Consider the following 18090-nt stretch of genomic DNA (forward strand, 5'->3'; position numbering starts at 1 on the left):
TGTAGACCAGGCTTGCCTCTAACTCAGAAATCCACCTGCCTCTGCCTCCCAAGTGCTGGGATTAAAGGCGTGCACCACCATGCCCGGCTTGTGGAGAGCTTTCTCAAATGACAGATTTCCTAAGCATTCAATGAAACTTTTACTCTCATCATGGGGCTTCTAATAAGAAACCCAGAGTGCAAACTTTGTCCTGACTCACTTGCAGCTGAGTAGGGTGATGGCTGGAAGCAGAAGGAGAAAAAAGAAAGCTTAGAGCATGGAAGCCTCACCCAGCATCCAATGACCTGCCCATGGAAGCCTCACCCAGCATCCAATGACCCGCCCATGGAGGCTTCACCCAGCATCCAGTGACCCGCCCATCTTCCCTTTCCACTGTTCTGCTCTTTGAAGACCCACTTCAGAGTATAAGACGAAGGAGAAGAAACTATTCACTATTTTCAATTCACTGCTCTTTTGGTTTTTAATTTTGGGTTTTGGTTTCTGATTTTTGTCACAAATACTGTGAGGATAGTCATATATGTGTCTCCTTGATATCTTGATTACAAATCATTGGAATGAAAGTCAATGCTCCAAGTCAGAAATGGATAGACATTGTCCTAGGACAGTTCGAATAGGTGGGGCATGAGAGTGAAGGCAAAGCTGACACAGGGTCCTGTGGGAATAGCAATAGATTGACAAGCAGAGCCAAGATTGTTCCCTCCCCTATTTCTGATATTCTCCTGCTAGAAACATTGTATCATGGTTGTTTTAAATTTATTAGTAAAGGAGTGGATAGCTTCTTTGCAAAACTCAAATTACAAGTAACTTCCTATTTTTGTTCTTGAGCCTTGAAGGATGGGTTTGATAAAGACATCCTCTCCGGGCATAAGTGTTCCGAAGTGTCTTACTTTCTGCACACTGTCCATTTGTGGGTCTCTGTGCTCGTTACCATCTAGTGCAAGAAGCAGCTTCTCTGATGAGAGATGCACTGATCTAGGGCACAGCAATGTCATCGGGAGTCAGTTAAATGCTCTTTCTTTAGCAGATTAATAGTAGTAGGTTTTCCCAGGGCTCATGACCTATCTACTCTCAGGGTTTTGGTCACTTAGCAGTGTCAAGTGTGGGTTCCATCTCACATAGAGACCCTTTAGTCCAATGAAAAAGTGACTGGTTACTTTAAGGTCTTTCTGGCTTCAGGAATCTCTGTTGAAAAGCCATAAGTTATTCTAACGGGGACTGACTATATGTCATTTGATCTTTTCCCCTGACAGCTTTTAATATTCTTTGTTGTGGTGTTCATTTAGTATTTTGTTTATTACGTGTCTTAGGGAGTTTCTTCTCCTGTTTTGTCTATCTGGTGATCTACATGTCCCTTGTACCTTGGTAAGCATCTCATTACATTAGGAAAATTCACTTCAACTATTTTGATGAGTATTTCTATGCTTTTGACTTCAGTTTCTTTTCCTTCTTTTCTACCTACTATTCATAGGTTTGGTCTTTTCTATAGTGTCCCAGATTTTCTTAAGCTTTTATACCTGTGTTTATTTAGGTTTAGCACTTTCTTCGACTGACTCATCCATTTCTTTTACCTTGTCTGGGAGACCTGAGATTCTATCTAACTTACACATATTTTCATCTATAGGCAAGGCTGATCTCTGACCTTTTTGTTTGATTTCATAAGCTTTTCATTTTTAGTTTTATTTCTATTTGTTTTTTTGTTTCTTTAACAATTCTACTTCTATGCTAAGTTCCATTTTAGGTCTTTAATTTTTTAAACATTTTTCATTCAATTGTTTGTAAATTTATCATATTCATTAAGGCATTTATTCATTTCCTGTTTAAGGTTGATAACTGTTATTTTGAACTACTTTTTTTGAGCTCCATCTAAATTGATTTCTTCATGGCCTATTATTATAATAAAATGCTGATTTCTGGAAGAGGCTTATTGTCTTGATTGTTCACATTTGTGATTTTGTGCTGACATCTAGGCATCTACAGTTATGATGGTTGAGGTATTTCTTGACAAAGATACCTGCTGGGCTGGCAACTTCACACACAAACTAGAGTTATCTGAAAAGAGGGAGCCTCAAGTGAGAAAATGTTTCCATAAGATCCTGCTGTAAGGCATTTTCTCAATTAATGATCAGTGTGGGAGGACCTAGCCCTTTGTAGGTAGCAAAGGGTTGGTAGTTCTGGATTCTATAAGAAAACAAGCTAGCAAGCCATGGAAAACAAGTCAGTAAGCAGCACCACTCCATAGCCTCTATATCACCTTGTGTCTCCAGGTTCCTGCACTATTTGAGTTCTTGTCCTGACTTTCTTCAATAATGAACAGTGATATGGAAGTCTAAGCCAAATAAACCCTTTCCTCCATTACTCACTTTTTAGTCATAGTGTTTCATCATAGCAATAGTAACTGTAACTGAGACAACTGGTCTAGCCTTTGATGGCCAGGTGTGTCATCCTTTTGTTGTGGTTACCCCAAGCTGGACCTCAGCAAGTGTAATAGCTGTGGGGAACCTAAGTCTCACCCAAGTGGCTTTGGATCTCTGGTAGAAAGTAGTTCTGTGTGTCAGTGAGGAGCCACGAAGAAATGAAGAACTAGAAAAAAGGGTTAAAAAGTGGTGGCAGAAAGAATGAAAGGAGTGTTGGGTCCACATCAAGAGGCCAACTCCCAAGGTGATGGGGGTGTCTCAGAGGATGTGTTGAGGTGGGCTGGTAGTAGTTGTCTGGGACTTGTCTGGAGAGCTAGGAGGGAGGAGGAGAGCAGGTCACCTCTGGGTCCTAATCAAACATGTGGAGCCCTGGTAGAGAGAAGTTTTCAAAATGTTTCTTGATTTTTGTGAGTTGCTCTTCCAAATACACAATGAAAATGTAGCCTTCATGGGAAATAAAATTGGGTTTCTATTAAATTAACACCCATAATCACAAATATTGGTAATTTTGTTCTAATTTTTCAAAAGTATATTTTGTGCATTTTCTGGCTTAATACTCTACAAACAGCTTAATGTTTTAATTTAATTTCATATTGTAACTATAATGCAATTTAAAATTGTTAATTAAGTATTTAATTTAATTTAAAAATTATAATTACTTTTGCAAGAATGCAATCTAAGATAGTTTTTGTTGAAAAATGTGTAATAGAAAGAAAGATACGTGCTTCTCTTTTAGCCAAAACTACTAAATAAGAAAATCAATGATCTAATACAACAAATATTTTAAAAGTTTGTTTTCAAATATAAATATAGAATGCTTACCCACAAGTAAAGTCGAAAGTGTAATTTGAATATTTCTTTTGTTGCTGTATTTCATTTCAACAGTTTTGAGCTCCTGACTGGTACATGACCTGAGAGTAGAGAAATCACTGATACCTACCTGGGGGTCACCTAAGAAGCCTGAGGCAGTGACTCCTGAAATGAATGCCTTTAAGCTGCTCTGCCTAGTGTCTACAATGACACCATTGGAGAGTCACTCTTTGACATTCTTTCCTGAAGTGTTTAGTATATCACTACTAACAGTCAGGGTTGGGGGCAGGAGAGATGAGACTCCATGATTAGGAGTATGTTATAATCCTGTCCTTTCCCACATACTATGGATGGATCAACCTCCTTGAGCCTCCATTATTATTTGTGCATACCTTTCTCCAACCCTTGCTTTCCTGTGACAGCCTGTGCAGATTCCTGGGTACAGTTCCTACTGGCTCAGTTGTCCTCTTCCTGCACATACATCTGTAATTGTTATGCAAATGTTATTTAGCACCTTGGGTGCCAAATACCTCTTGATGGGAAAGGAAGACCACCGAGAGTGCTTTACTTAGCTGGGTGACCCAGTGCTTCTCACATGTCTGGATGTTGAATTTCTGCCTGCCTGTCTAGACAGCTTATCTATTGTCCACACCTTAGTGTGGCCATGATTCCAGGTGTGTCATTAGAACCCCATGAAGCCATGAGCAACTGCATCTAATTTCAAGTATCAGAACTACAGTCATGATGCTCAGAACTGACTCATTCTGTTGGTATGAACTGTCAAGTAATATGATATTGCATTCATTCATTCATTCATTCATTGACTAATGTATCTAAATTTAAGTAGAAAATACAGTTTTATTTCAGAAAGAAAATAATCACAGTTACCTAATTTCTTAAATTTTGTTGTGACCTTGATAAATGAAGTAACAGGATGAGTGTAGGAAAATCCTATCCTGCATCTCCTTTTACTATAGGATTTCCCATAGTCATAGCATGTAAATTGGCAGAATTGAGTTGAACAGTTTTACTTGGGCTAACTAGCCAGGTTCTAAACAGTTTTAATGTCTTAAGTCTGCCATACGTGTTCACCAAGAGAAATTTGAAGTGCATCTCTATAAACAGAGGGTAGGCAAAATGTGTGATTGTCTGAGATGCATTTAATTAGTACCAAAAGACATAAAACAAAATCCCCCAAACAATGCTCTAGCAAAAGTATATCAGAAAAAGATAATAAAAGCAATAACAACAACAACAATAACAATAACAAAACCAACCAACCAACTGGAGACAAATATGTAAGTCTGTGACAATCACTTCAAGACATGGAGGCTGAGGTACACTGATTTAGGGGAACCTGTCTGTCCTAAGTCTGGAGAAGAGGGGATCTGTGTCTCATGGACACAAAGAAGCCAGTGACAATATCAGTGCTGAGAATTTGCTGTGAGGCATGGACCCTCAAGTGCTGTGTTGGGGTTCTTCCGTTTACTCCCATAATTGTGAGGGACCATTCTCCTCCCTAGCAACATGACGATACAGGGGTCCTGAGTGTTTTGTTTGACTGGATAATAGCTAATGAGCAACAAGATGCTAAAACACAACCTCTTGCTACTCACTCAAAAGTGTGTGCTTCTCACTTACCAGCTCTATGTGCTCATAGGTGTCTGGAAAATGTAAAGAAATCTGGAGCTCAAAACCGAGAATGATTTAAGAACAGATAGGACAGAGAATTTGTCTACATAGAAAACCTGCAATGAACTGTCCATATTGACAATGTTTCTAATTGTTGGGTTTCTGGAAAGACTATAGTAACAAACACATTTTGTATAATTGATACATTTGTTATCAGAATAAAAGAGCATTGTTTTACATTACCTATCTATGCCTAAAAAATGTGTGTGTGCTTCTGTTCTAGATGAATGTCTCTGGTATGCAAATTGTCTTGCTCTCTTGTGGATCCTGAGAACACGCAGATTATTCTATCTAATATGGAAGCATGTGTGATTATCTGCAAAGTGTTCCCAAGTGTCCAGTAAGCATGGTTTATAAGGCACCGTGTGAACAGAGTCTGGCAGTGAGAAATGGTGAAAGTCTGTCTCAGAGGTTAACAAGGCTGTGTGGAGTCATCTTTCTGGACAGAATATTTGCCTTCCTGCTATTCTCCTTTTATCATTAGAATTACAATAATAGCATGAAGCATTTTGAAATTTGGTCCCAAGACACCAAGATTGCTTGGAATTATGTGCAACATTTTGTTTAGTGCAGACTATTCTTATCTCAGCACGAAGCTCACAGAAAAACACCAGAGGTCCCTGTTGGAGAAATTTGTGAAGCAAGATGCGGGGTTTACCAAGTTCCAAGAAGATACACACACACACACACACACACACACACACACACAGGTGAGTGCACTTCTCTTCAAAGCTTTTCCTAGGTCTTTACCTGGGAATTAAGCAGTGAACAGTGAACTTGGATAGGAAAGTACCTTAAAGTCTGATCATTTCTATTTAAATGTCCGGCTCATGGTACCGATTTATGTGACCTTGCAGAAGGCAGTCAAAGGCCCTGTGTCTCAGTTGTGCCACTTGAAAAATGGAAAAAAAAATAAAGAACTTATATTGCTTGTGGGATTAAAAGATTACTGAAGGAGATACATATTATCCTGGTGTCTAATAATCATGTCATTAGGAACAACAATCATGCTTCATCAAAGAGTGCATTCTGAGAAGCTCCTAGAAGTGGTGGCTCTCATCATCAGACAGCTTTAGGTACAGTTTTATACTGAACTGTGCCGTCTGAATTCATAGGTCAAAATCCCAACCCCTGGATTTCAGAGTGTGGTTGGTTTTGAAGATGGAGTGAAGTGAAAATCTCTGGTTTCTTTGGAGACTCAGTTGTGTCATGAAGCTGTCTGGTGAGTGAATCTTTTGCTGAGGAAGACACTTGGGAAGACACAGGATGTTTGGAAAAAATATAAGTAGAACCCAAACAAATAGTCAATGATGCTCTTGCATTGGTTCACCTTGCAACACATCGCTGGTCTTCATTGACGGCACTCTTGACTTGGTACATCTAGCAATGTTTTGCTGGTCTTTACTGATCTTTGCTTCATAGAGAGAAATGTTCCTCATAGTATGCTGGCTGCCACTTGCTGCCTCCATGGACTAGTGCCAACTCAACAGAGCCTCACAGTTTCCTTTGGATAGAACCATACTATGATTCCTGCTTAGCACTTGTGGATTGGATTGAACTGGAGCTACTGATTCATGTTTGGAATTGCCCCCAAGAACTACTTCCAAACAAGTCCTCATGCTCCATTTCATATTAACCTTCTCTCATACCTGTGGTCAGTGGGCTAGAGGGGAAATTGAAGCATTTAAGAACCTGAGTAAAGTTGGTTTTGAAAAATCTAACCTACAGGGTGATTAGGGTATATGAGAACCTTAAATTTGGCCCCAATCCAAGCTAATTGGTGTCTTGTAAGAAGAGGTTAGGAAAAAGAGATACTAGATACTTATATACTGGGGAAATGCTGCTTGCAACTGAGAAGGCAGGGAACAGGGTTGACCTGCAAGTTCTACAATCTCACAATCCTGAGAAAGATAGTACATTATTCCACAGTCTGTGGTTCCCCTGGAGGAAAACCAAACCTAAGACATTAAGATCTACAAAGTAGTTTTTAATTATTTTACTGGAAAAAAATGTACTTATGTAGAGGAGTATAAAACAAGAGTCCAGGGTTGCCTTGGAAATGAATGTGCCACTTATTTTTATCTTCTTAATTAAAATAATTCTATGAAAAGTCTAATAAGCATGCATTAATTTTAAATTGAGCTTTTTTTTTCTTACATTACCAGATGCTCCACACTCTGGAATTTGGGCCCATGTTTTACTTAGTCTTTGCTCATTTGTGCAATGCCATGTTATGAACTTAGAGTGTATTTTTCATTCAGCTTCTAATGTATATTTGGGTTTTGATCTGACTTATATGTATTAATAATGAATACTCTTGGGGAGACAGAATACTCTGTCCCATGCTCCTTGCTTCTGTAGAGAATATACTTAGAAGTGGGTTTGGAAAGTCACTAGAGAAAACAAAGAATTTTCCTAAGAGATTATTCAAACTTACTCCTTTCTTCAGCACGGCAACTCTCCATGCCAACACAACAGTGTCATTTCTTCTCTTTTATACCTTGTGTTAGGTATGTACTTGTATGTCTTTCTGGTTTAAAATTTAATTTCCTAAGCAATAATGAGATTAATTGTATTTTCAATGTCTTACAGTCAGACAATGGGAATTTTCCTTTAACCGGACATCTTCACATGTCTTAATTTTTTCTGTTGTACTGCTTATGTTTATTGGTGAATAGGAGATCTTGATAGATTCTTGAAGCATGCTCTTCATTAGTTATTCATTGGAGTATGTTTTCCCTTTGTTGATCTTAATTTTTTCCTTCAATTTTAAGTCAGGTTTCTTAGTGGTAGACATGGTTAATTTTAGTATATTTTGTTTTATCAATTCTTCTTCTCTCTGTATCACATTAAATGATTATCTTCCCGGATTATATTAAGACAGTCTCCAAGATTATATCCTATTGATAGTGGGTGGGGTTTTTTTTGGAGATACTGGAGTTCCACCCTGTCCACTGTCATGAATACAGCAACATCTTGCCCTGTGACATGTGTTAGCCAATGGGAGTAGAGGGGTATGACCATCATATGGAAACTTTTGGTATAGTCTTCTTTCTACCTAGCCCCTCCCCTTTTGGTTTTGGATATTTTTATTTCTTCATTTTTTTATTATTAGGAGTGACTATAATAAAAATATAATTGAGTCCCATCATTATTTCATTATGGAAATGGCTTTGAGAGAAAACTGGTCATATGAGTATTATTGCTTCATACTTTTCAACTGGTAAATAATTGCCATTGATAAAACAGACAAGCCCAGAGAATCTGTCCAGAAAGTTCAAGATATGGTATATTATACAGCATACCTGTTTTCAGGGAGGACACCTAGGACATAACTATGTATATTTCTTGATCTCATCATAGAAGACAAGCACAAAGGCACCACCTATGGCTCTGAGAACTTTGAACCATGTACCCTTGAAAAAAAAGCCTTGTTTTCTTCATTGTGAGCCATCTTATGCCAGTAGTCAAGTGTGCCTGTATACATGATATCAGTTCCTTTGCGTCCCGACTGCATCATCATAAGATGGCAAACCATGTCAAAAGGATAGGAAGTCAGGCCAGCAACAGCAGTGACAGACTGTGCAATCATCCAGCTGATGTGAAGACAAGAGTATTCTTGGGATCTGGGAGCATTCACTCTGCAGTGTCACAGATAACAAAGTTGGTGGCTCGGTAGATGATAATGCCCTGTGCTGACATATTAAAGTCTTGGTACAGGCCCTTAATCCCTCCCACCAGACGTGTAGATCTTAACCAGGCAGTTACCAAGGTCTTTGAATTCCCTTTCAGCTCCAGCTTTGCCCACGTCAGCTGCTAGACAGGTACAGACAAAATCAAGAGGGTACACAAAGCAGAAGAACCTGATGCCAGGTTCCCTCCAAAGTAGTGCCCAAATTGGTTCCTCTTATCCACACCACCCAGAAAGATCTGATGGTATTTATCTTTGAAGGCAAAGGTGAGAGCCTGTATGGGGAAGCATCTGATGACACTGGCTGGGTTACTACGCCAGAAGGACAGGACTCCCTGTTCCTTGGGGATATGAACCACACTGTCTACAAGGCCCTTGTATTGCTTACTTGCCATGATTTGCTTACTGGCATGCTGCATCTGCAGCAGCAGCTTGACCTCCTCGGTGGGTGCTACTGCCATCCTGGAGATGACTGTGACCACTCCACTGGCCAAGAAGTCCTTGGCAAAGGACACAGTGGCATCTGTCATATTGAAAGCAAAAAAAAAAAAAAAAAAAAAAAGGAAGAGGCAGGCGAGTGCGGGACAGGACTGGGTGGATAACCGGCTTTGACTCCTGGACTCTGGGGCCTACCTAGCCCTTTTTAATGAGCAAGCATGGACGGGCATGTAGTTGTAGGAGGCCAAGCTGGAGATGACATACACCCTGGATCTAAATACAATGCCCCTAACTAGGAACACAGAAATCCCTGCAGGACTCTGAATATATCATCATAATATGGCCCCAAGTATAATGATTTGATACATCATTATGGACATAGGCAAGGTGTAGCCCAACTGAGCCCAGTACTATGTGAACTGTGGCTTATTAAGAACATTCATATTCTCATTGCCAAAGCTGCAGCATGTTTTCTAAGTCACCTTTTTTTAGTTATAGAAATGTGGCCTAAAATAGAAAATACTCAAAGGTATTTGAGTTCCAGGTCATTTCTTGAACTTGCCTTGTCAGCTTTACTACCTTGATCATTCTGTGATGCTGGAGATAACATTTTAAAGACACATTTTACTTTTAAAGGCAGTTAGAGCTTATACCACCACAAAAGTTAGCACTGAGGGCTTTCTTCCATCCCTTCTGTCTACTTGTGCACATCACCTACTATTGTTATCCCTGACAAGAATGGTCCATGTGTTACAAATGATGAACCTATATGACTATATCACTTTCTATCAAAGGCTACAGTTTCCTTTAGGGTACAGCTTGGTATTAGACTTTCCATAGGATTTAAAGAATTTTCAGTGAGGTACTTGTGCTACTATACTTCACACTGGCAGGCTTTGGAGCCTTAACCTCTAGCCCTCTAATGCCCTGGCCTCTGGCAACCACTTGTCTTTCTCTTGTTGCTATACCCTTGAAGTTTATGGACTGTTCTGTTATTGTAATCATATATTATGTAGCCTTATCAGATTTCTTTTTCTCATTTAGATATACAGATTTGAATTTATTCTATATCCTTTTGTGGCTTGATAGCTCGTTTCTTTGCAGCATAGACTATTAGCCTCATTTGTTACAATTTTTATATACATTTTCTATTCATCTAAACTATTGCTTCTTTCTGTCTCTTTTATTTATTTCTAGGACACCATGATATATTCTCAGATTTCTATGATTTTATGAGAAGTCTGTACCCAGAATAACTTCTCACACTTTTCTATTGGGTAAGCATCAAAGTTTAGTTTAAATGCTATGTCACCGTTGATGATCCCGCTGCACTCATAGGTAGGATTTCTTCCTATTTTATGCACTTTTCATTTTGAACATCTTATTATATAAGTGGCATTTTGCTTTGATTGCTTTGGCTGAAAGCTATTTCCCTATTGGAGCTATGTTTTATTTTATTTTTTTTTATTTAATCGTGACTCTTAGAATGGAGACATTTTCCTCAGAGATGATTAATATATAGTCTTGTAATACTTGTAGAGGAGGGGATGGGCAACCTAATAATCTTTCTTGTTGTACTATTTGGAAAAGCATGCTTAAAAAATATCAATTGGCTCAGTATATCACTTTCTCATATTTTCTGTACTTTGTTTTACAAAGAAATTCCTGAATTATTTGAAGGTGCTATTCAATATAATATCAATAATACCTATTTTTAAACATTTCCTGAGTAACACTTTGTTGGTTTTCTGGAAAACTGGGAAAAAGTAAAAGGCACAGATTATTAAACCAAACTACTACTACTATTATCTACTATTATTACTACTTCAACTTGTTGCTGTTGTTGTTGTTGTTGCTCTCCTCTTCCTCCTCTTCCTCCTCTTCCTCCTCTTCCTCCTCTTCCTCCTCTTCCTCCTCTTCCTCCTCCTCCTCCTCCTCCTCCTCCTCCTCCTCCTCCTCCTCCTCCTCCTCCTCCTTCTTCTTCTTCTTCTTCTTCTTCTTCTTCTTCTTCTTCTTCTTCTTCTTCTTCTTCTTCAATATAACCCCAGTAATATAAAGAAAAGTCAATTTCTAGGGGCAATAAATGTAGTAAGTTAGAGGGTCAGGACTTAGTGGCAGTGATGGAACCCAGGAAGTGACACAAGCACAGAGTTGGAACACATAAAGCAAGAAGAGACTATGGGTACAGCCATGTGGTAGAAATGGGTCTCCTGAGGTCCTGGACAGTGTGAGCTGAGGTTATATAATGTCATACCTGCTGCTGAATTTGAAGGTGTCAACAACTAAAATGAGAAGGGAGGTGGGACAAAAATCACACAGGCTTCTCTCTGCATCTCACTCTCTGGTCTGATGAAAGTGAGCTTGCCTGAAACTCAATGGAACCCAGGGGTGTGGAAAGCAGGTGAGTTTTTTGCTCTCTAGATAGGACAAGGGACTAGAAGTGAAGACCTGACCAGGGACTTTAGCTCCATTTGATGCTTACTCTTATTAACAACTTTTGCTGTTAATATTGGTGACTAAATTCATGTCTTATCTCCTGTTAAAGGCCGTATCTCTCTTCTCCTGCCTAAACAAAGCATCTCAAGATATATGTGGAATTAGTTCTCCAGTGTCTCTGGGCCTGAGCAGATCTCGTTCCCTAGGTTAGAGACCATATTCCTCTCTCTGGAACCTTAACTTCCTGTGTCTAAGAAAGGTGTAGACATCATTTCCTATTCCTTTAATGCCAGGATGAGTAATCCCCATCCTCTAGTTACTCTAATCCCCCAAAACTCAGAACTCATACAAAGCTCATTTATCAGAGTCTCAAGTCCTGAGCAGAAATCACTACCCAGGTTAAAGCCACATTGCCTTTCTCCAGCACTGTAACTGTACGTTCCTCAGGACCCATATGGAACCTGTTCCCCACAGCTGCAGTGGAGTTTGCTCTCTGGGTTATACATCTTATCTTCAGGCTTCCATCATTCTAACACCCCATGTCCTGGGACCTCATCCCCCAGAGGCCAAACCCAGACCTATCTCTGGAAGCCTAAACCTTCTCCTCACATGAACCAGGAAGACTGCCCTCCTGCTTCTAGGTCAGAGGTCATACTCTATCACCTTTTATCATCCTACCTCTTCCACTTTAGGCCAAGTGTGGTTTGTCTCTTTCCTTCTTGAATCAGAGTTCTCAGAGCCCCTGCAACTGAACCACCAGATCTTCAATACCTACTTCAAGTGCATGCTTGCCTTTGTTGTCAGAGCCCACACATATGACACTCCTCGCAACCCACCCTTCTCTCTGCCAACTCATGTAGAATGCTGATTCATTAGATCAGAGGCCACATAGTCTTCTCTCTGAGTTATCATAACCAAGTATTAGTGCCCAATTAACCTCTAGATTTAACTTCAATTATTTTCCAGTTGACATAAAACCAGACACATGGGATCAACAGCAAACTGAGATCCAATGGCCGTATCATAAGTGGTCCAAGAATTGACACCAAAGGCAACAACCAGTGAAAGATATGCAGATTCCCTTGTGAAAACACAGGGAACACCATATGGCAAAGCAATAGATTTCAACCAAATGCCACAAATTCTAAGCCAACTTCTAAATATTCATTCAGTCATTGATAATTGCTATTCTCTGCCTATTCAACAAACAAACAAACAAACAAAAAACAAACTTCTCATTTCAGTGAATAGCAGTGAACAGGAAATACTTTGGAGGAGGGGGCAGAAAGAGTGTAACATTAGGATCCAAGAAGAGCCAAAATGCTGTCTCTGAACATGACCCAGGCATTGTGGCCATGAATTCATGGTAGCTGCATTAGACATAGATATGACTGGTCCTAACAATAATTATTCATGTATGAGACAGAGGCACATAGGGCTCTACTCTCCTTAACTACTGACAGTTTGGGAGTGGTAGAGAAGGAGCTTTGATGGGGTGGGAAGGAGATAAGAGCAGATGGGGTGACAGACATTAGCATATACTATATCCATGCATGGGATTGTCAAAGAGTAAATTTAATTAATAAAATCAAAAAACACATTAAGCATGAACTGGTAAATTTGACATGTGATAACAGCCTTAAAATTTACCAATAGAGTCACTAAGACCCTTGGGTTCTCTTCCTTAAAAAGTCTTAGTTAAAAGTTACCTTTCCTGGATGCTTGTGAGACGGCTCAGCAGGAAGAAATACTTGGCATCAATGCCAAGTCCAATGGCCTGGGTTGTATTCCTGAAACTCATGTGCTGGAAGCTGACTGACTTTAAGTTGTCTTCTGACCTTCATACATATGCAGCTGTGCACACACACACACACACACACACACACACACACACACACACACACCCCACTGAATTTCTTAGTAGATAAATAGAATGTTATCGGTATTTACTAGTCCTAGATCCTCTGGCTTTTGCAAATTAGGTTTTTCAAAGAATTTGTCATTTGTCTCTAAGTATCCTTGCATCTTTCCATACATATGTGCACAGTATGGTTTTACCTTAGTTTTGGCCACAGTGGGATGTGTGAGCTGCTCCCCTTTCCCTGGGTTTCATCACTTGTGTTTCCTTTCTTTTTCAGCTTTTCAGAAGGTATATCCATTTTATGCATCTCTTTGAAGAATTTGCAACAACGGTTAGTCAAACAAAGTGAAAAACTTTATAGATGCGAATTCCATGGTGAGACTTAGAAATATGAGCTATTCATAAGAAAAATACTAAAATATTAAAAAGAATTTAGAGTGAAGGGGTACAGGATTGCATTTATTCTTGGTAAACATCCACACTGCTTTATCTTTTTGAAGTATGTGTCTGTGTTAATTTGAAAATAAAAATAAAATTCAATTAAGAGATGGATCTGAGAAGTACCTCCCTTATAGGTTGTTGTAAGAATGCGATAAGATACATCATGAGCAAGCGGGTAGCATAATACAAGGATTCAATAAATGATAGTCATTTTATCTGCAATTTTTTACAGAATATCATTATGAAAACATTAATGCATTTCCAAATATAATGAGAACATTTCACCTCCCAAACACATTATATCCTGTTCATTTATCTTCATTGTTTTATTCCACTACATACATAATTTTATATAGCAGAAAAAATAACACGTGGGTGGGCTTATACTTATGAGCATTATTGGATCAACTAAAAGTCTTTTGTTTCTTTAACTATAATTAGGGCCTTACACTCCATTTGATCAAGGTCACACCTACTTGAAAATATGGTTGTTTTAATTAATATGTAGTAATTGGACATGTTTATAGAGCAGTATATATATATATATATATATATATATATATATATATATATATATCCATTGTGTGATGTCTGCTTCTGGGAATTACTATAGATATCTGCTGAAGCATACATCATTCCTTTGTGTCAGGAACATTACAAAACCAATCTATTTCCCATTTTAAATATTCAATTTATTGTTATCGGTCATTATTATCATCTCGGCAGTGATACAATTGTTCCATTTTTGTTGTTGTTGTTATTAGTATAGTAAATGGAATTTCAATGGCATTTAAAAGTATATAATGATTTGATACTGGAATACTTTTATTCTCTTAAATTCTCAGAAGTGTGATTGTTGTGGGTTTCTATTTTTTTTTTTCCTGAAATCATTCCCAGGTTAGTTTCCAAAATTGCTTTGTCAATTAACATTGAAAAAAAAAATTCTGAGTGTATTGGCCCCAGCAAAGGCTACAGCAGCATGCCCGATTGTGAGCATTTTAATATCATGGTAAATTCGGGAATTTGATAAAGATTATTTGCTATTTTTAATCTAGAAAATTGAACAACATAGCTCAATAAACAGTATTATTTATTACTGCTAATATTCAGACCTATGTTTCTCTTAGAAATTAGTATCTGAAACAAATGCATATATTTCTGTGACTTTTTGCTAAGGACCACAGTTCTCTTCCCTTACTCAAAATTCTGACTTTCTCAATGGGAGGGGAGGCGAGCTCCAATTTATGTAATAGAAGTATATAATACATTGTTTTGCTTTTTCCCTCTTATTTTCCATAAGGTCTGGTTTTGTTGAATGTGAACCTTTGGTCCTGACTGACCTCTTGCATGCCTTTGTATTATGTCACATCACATTATTACCTACCTATCACTCCATTTGTCAATATCTTTTGATAATTTCTGCATTTACCAAAAAAAAAGCTTTCCTTCAGTCTTATTACAGAAGAATTCAACACTTTTTTTTTTTTAAAAAATGTCCTTTGATAAAAGAGGAAGTAAAAGAAAAGTGAATTATCAAGTCATTTTGTAAGGCAAATAAAAATTTGATATCAAAGCTGGATGGAGACATTATAAAAATGAAAATTACACACCAATCTCTTACCAACATAAATGCAAAATTGCAAAGAAATTATCAGTCATTTGGGCCTCACAGAATGTATGACATTAATGTCTCATTAAACTATATAAAAATTGACAAATAAATATGAAAATATAAAACCAATTGTATGGGTATCCAAACTGTTAAAAACAAAACAAAATAAAAGCAATGCAAAAACTTCAGCATTTATGTTCTTACCTTAATAGAGATAAACAATGTATTAATAAGCTTCATATACATTTGTAGCTAACAGACAAAACAGAACATTTTAACAATATAATCTACAATACCTTTAAATAAATAAGTATACATTTAGCATGTTTAACATACTCCAGGGTGAATTTTAAGTTTCCTCTTGCAATCAGGAATGCAATAAGATGTAGGCATTCCATCATAGAATCTCTTCAATATTTTTACTGAAAATCCTAGCCAATGCAATAAGAAAGTAGACATAAATATATGATTGAACATTGCTAACTAAGAAACAAATTGATGACCTGCCCTTACCATGCTTGCCTCGGCAGCCTGAAGAAAGATAACTGAGCAACTGTACTGACCACACCTACCTCGATGGCCAGAAGAAAGACATCCAAGTACCTGTTATTAGTACCACTATGGAGGATGACTGTGATGGAGAGATGGGAAAGATGAAATTAGCAGGGGAGAGGTGGAAGAAAGAATGAAATCAAGGGGTTTGTACACTGTGGAGAAAGGTAGAACTGGAGACTCGATGACGGTGAGAAACAGGTAGATATGAGAATGTCATGGTCAAGGTCCTGGCCCAGGCTGCTACCAAGGGTTAGGTCCAGGTCCATGGTCCTGCTGCATCTAGTGTTTGTGTTGATATCTATGACATGAGTTACCACCCAAAGCCAAGCAGATCAAATGGTCTAGGCTGCCATAATCTGTACTCACTCCCATGGTCTGGGCCACCATGATCTATACTCCCATGGTCTGGGCTGCCAAGATCTGTACTCACTCCCATGGTCTGGGCTGCCAATGGAGACCAGGGATATCTAAGATTTGTGCTGCTGAAGGGGAAATACACTGATCTAAGCAGCCTGCCCTGCCACCTGAGGCTATGTGGACATCTGAACCAAGACTGCTGCTGAGGGCTGTGACTGGCTCTGTGCTGCTATGGCATCCAGGGCCTGTGTTGGTGTCCCAGGTCTATGTTATCAGCACTCTGCTATGAGGTGGCTTGGCAGAGGTAGAGATGCCCAACCACAATCCCTCCCCTCCTGTGTCAGGCAAAAGAGCTGGCCCTGAGATCATGAACTTAAGAGAGCTGGCTCTGCCCCTCAGGGCCTGCAGCACATGGTAGAGTGGGCCCTGCACCTGACCTGGGCAACACAGTAGAGTTGGCCCTGGTAGTGAAGATGTTGAGCCAGCTAGGAGGACATTAGAGTAAGAGAGTTGACTCTGATCCTTGCTGGCTGCCTGTGGTGGTTTGAATATCCTTGGCCCATGGGAAGTGACACTGTCAGGAGGTGTGGTCTTGTTGGAGGAAGTATGTCATTATGTAGGCAGGCTTTGAGGCCTCCTGTGCTCAAGCTCAGCCCAGTATGGAAGAGCTGCTCCTCTTGGTTGCCTGAAGAAGAGTTTCCTGTTGGTTACCTTTGGATCAAGATGTAAAACTCTCTGCTTTTCTAGCACCAATATCTTCCATATTCTTGCTAGGATAGCCTATTAACTCCCACTTACACATTCCACTCCTTTTCAAGTCTAAAGTTCTCACATCTTCAATCTTCAAACTCGTAGTCAGGGCTGTCACAGCAATTACAGTTCTTAGCACAAACTCTGGTCTTAGGGTTTCCATTGCTGTGAAGAGACACCATGACCAACACAACTCTTACAAAGGGCAGCATTTTATTGGGGCTCGCTTACAGGTTCAGAGGTTGAGTCGATTATCATCATGTCTGGATGCATGACAGACTACTGGCAGACATGGTGCTGGAGGACCTGGAGAATTTTATGTCTTGATCCAAAGGCAGCCAGGAGGAGGATCTCTTTTGTACTGTGCAGAGCTTGAGCAGAGGAGACCTCAAAGCCTACCTTCCTCCAACAAGGTCAGATATACTCCAACAATGTCAAGTACCAATGAATGGTCAAACATATTAAAATTACTACATTGTAATATTGGGTGAGCTAGCCAGGTAGTGCCCGAGAGCTTGCCCTGATGGTGAAGGCAAAGGAGAACTGGGGGGTGATGCACTCAGCTACCTCTTATTGATTTTACTAATTAATCCAGCTCAAATCATCCCTGTGGCAGTGGCACATTCCTTACTACCCTTCCCATTTGTTTTGGGGAGGAACACATACACACACAGCGTTCTATTTTAATATGCCTTAAACAACACAATGGCTGATCCACTCTCAGACTTCCAGAGGGCTAATTACACCCCCCCCCGATATTCCTGAGTTATTACTTACTAACTTCTATATCCTATCATTGTTGCCCTGGATTCAGTTGGGTTGGGGTCTGTGGTTGCTCTTCCCAGCTCTTACACTATTGCGACACTCTCCTGCGGCTTTCAGGCTTGGTAGATACTCCTTTCCTGGCATGGCGGCTCTATCTCCCCCCACCCCCATCCCTTGCCCTGGAATCCTAAAAGTCTGGCCTGTCTCTCTGCCTAACCATTGGCCTCTGACAACTTTATTTACCAATCAAAAACAACTGGGGGCAGGG

At 39.3% G+C, this 18090-nt stretch overlaps 1 pseudogene; it reads right to left on the reverse strand.

Moving 5' to 3' along the window:
- Positions 1 to 8251: 8251 nt before the first annotated feature.
- Positions 8252 to 9137, reverse strand: LOC110330971 (annotated as a pseudogene).
- Between the last annotated feature and the right edge of the window lie 8953 nt (positions 9138 to 18090).

Source organism: Mus pahari, chromosome 13, assembly GCF_900095145.1.
Source record: "Mus pahari chromosome 13, PAHARI_EIJ_v1.1, whole genome shotgun sequence".
NCBI lineage: Eukaryota > Metazoa > Chordata > Mammalia > Rodentia > Muridae > Mus > Mus pahari.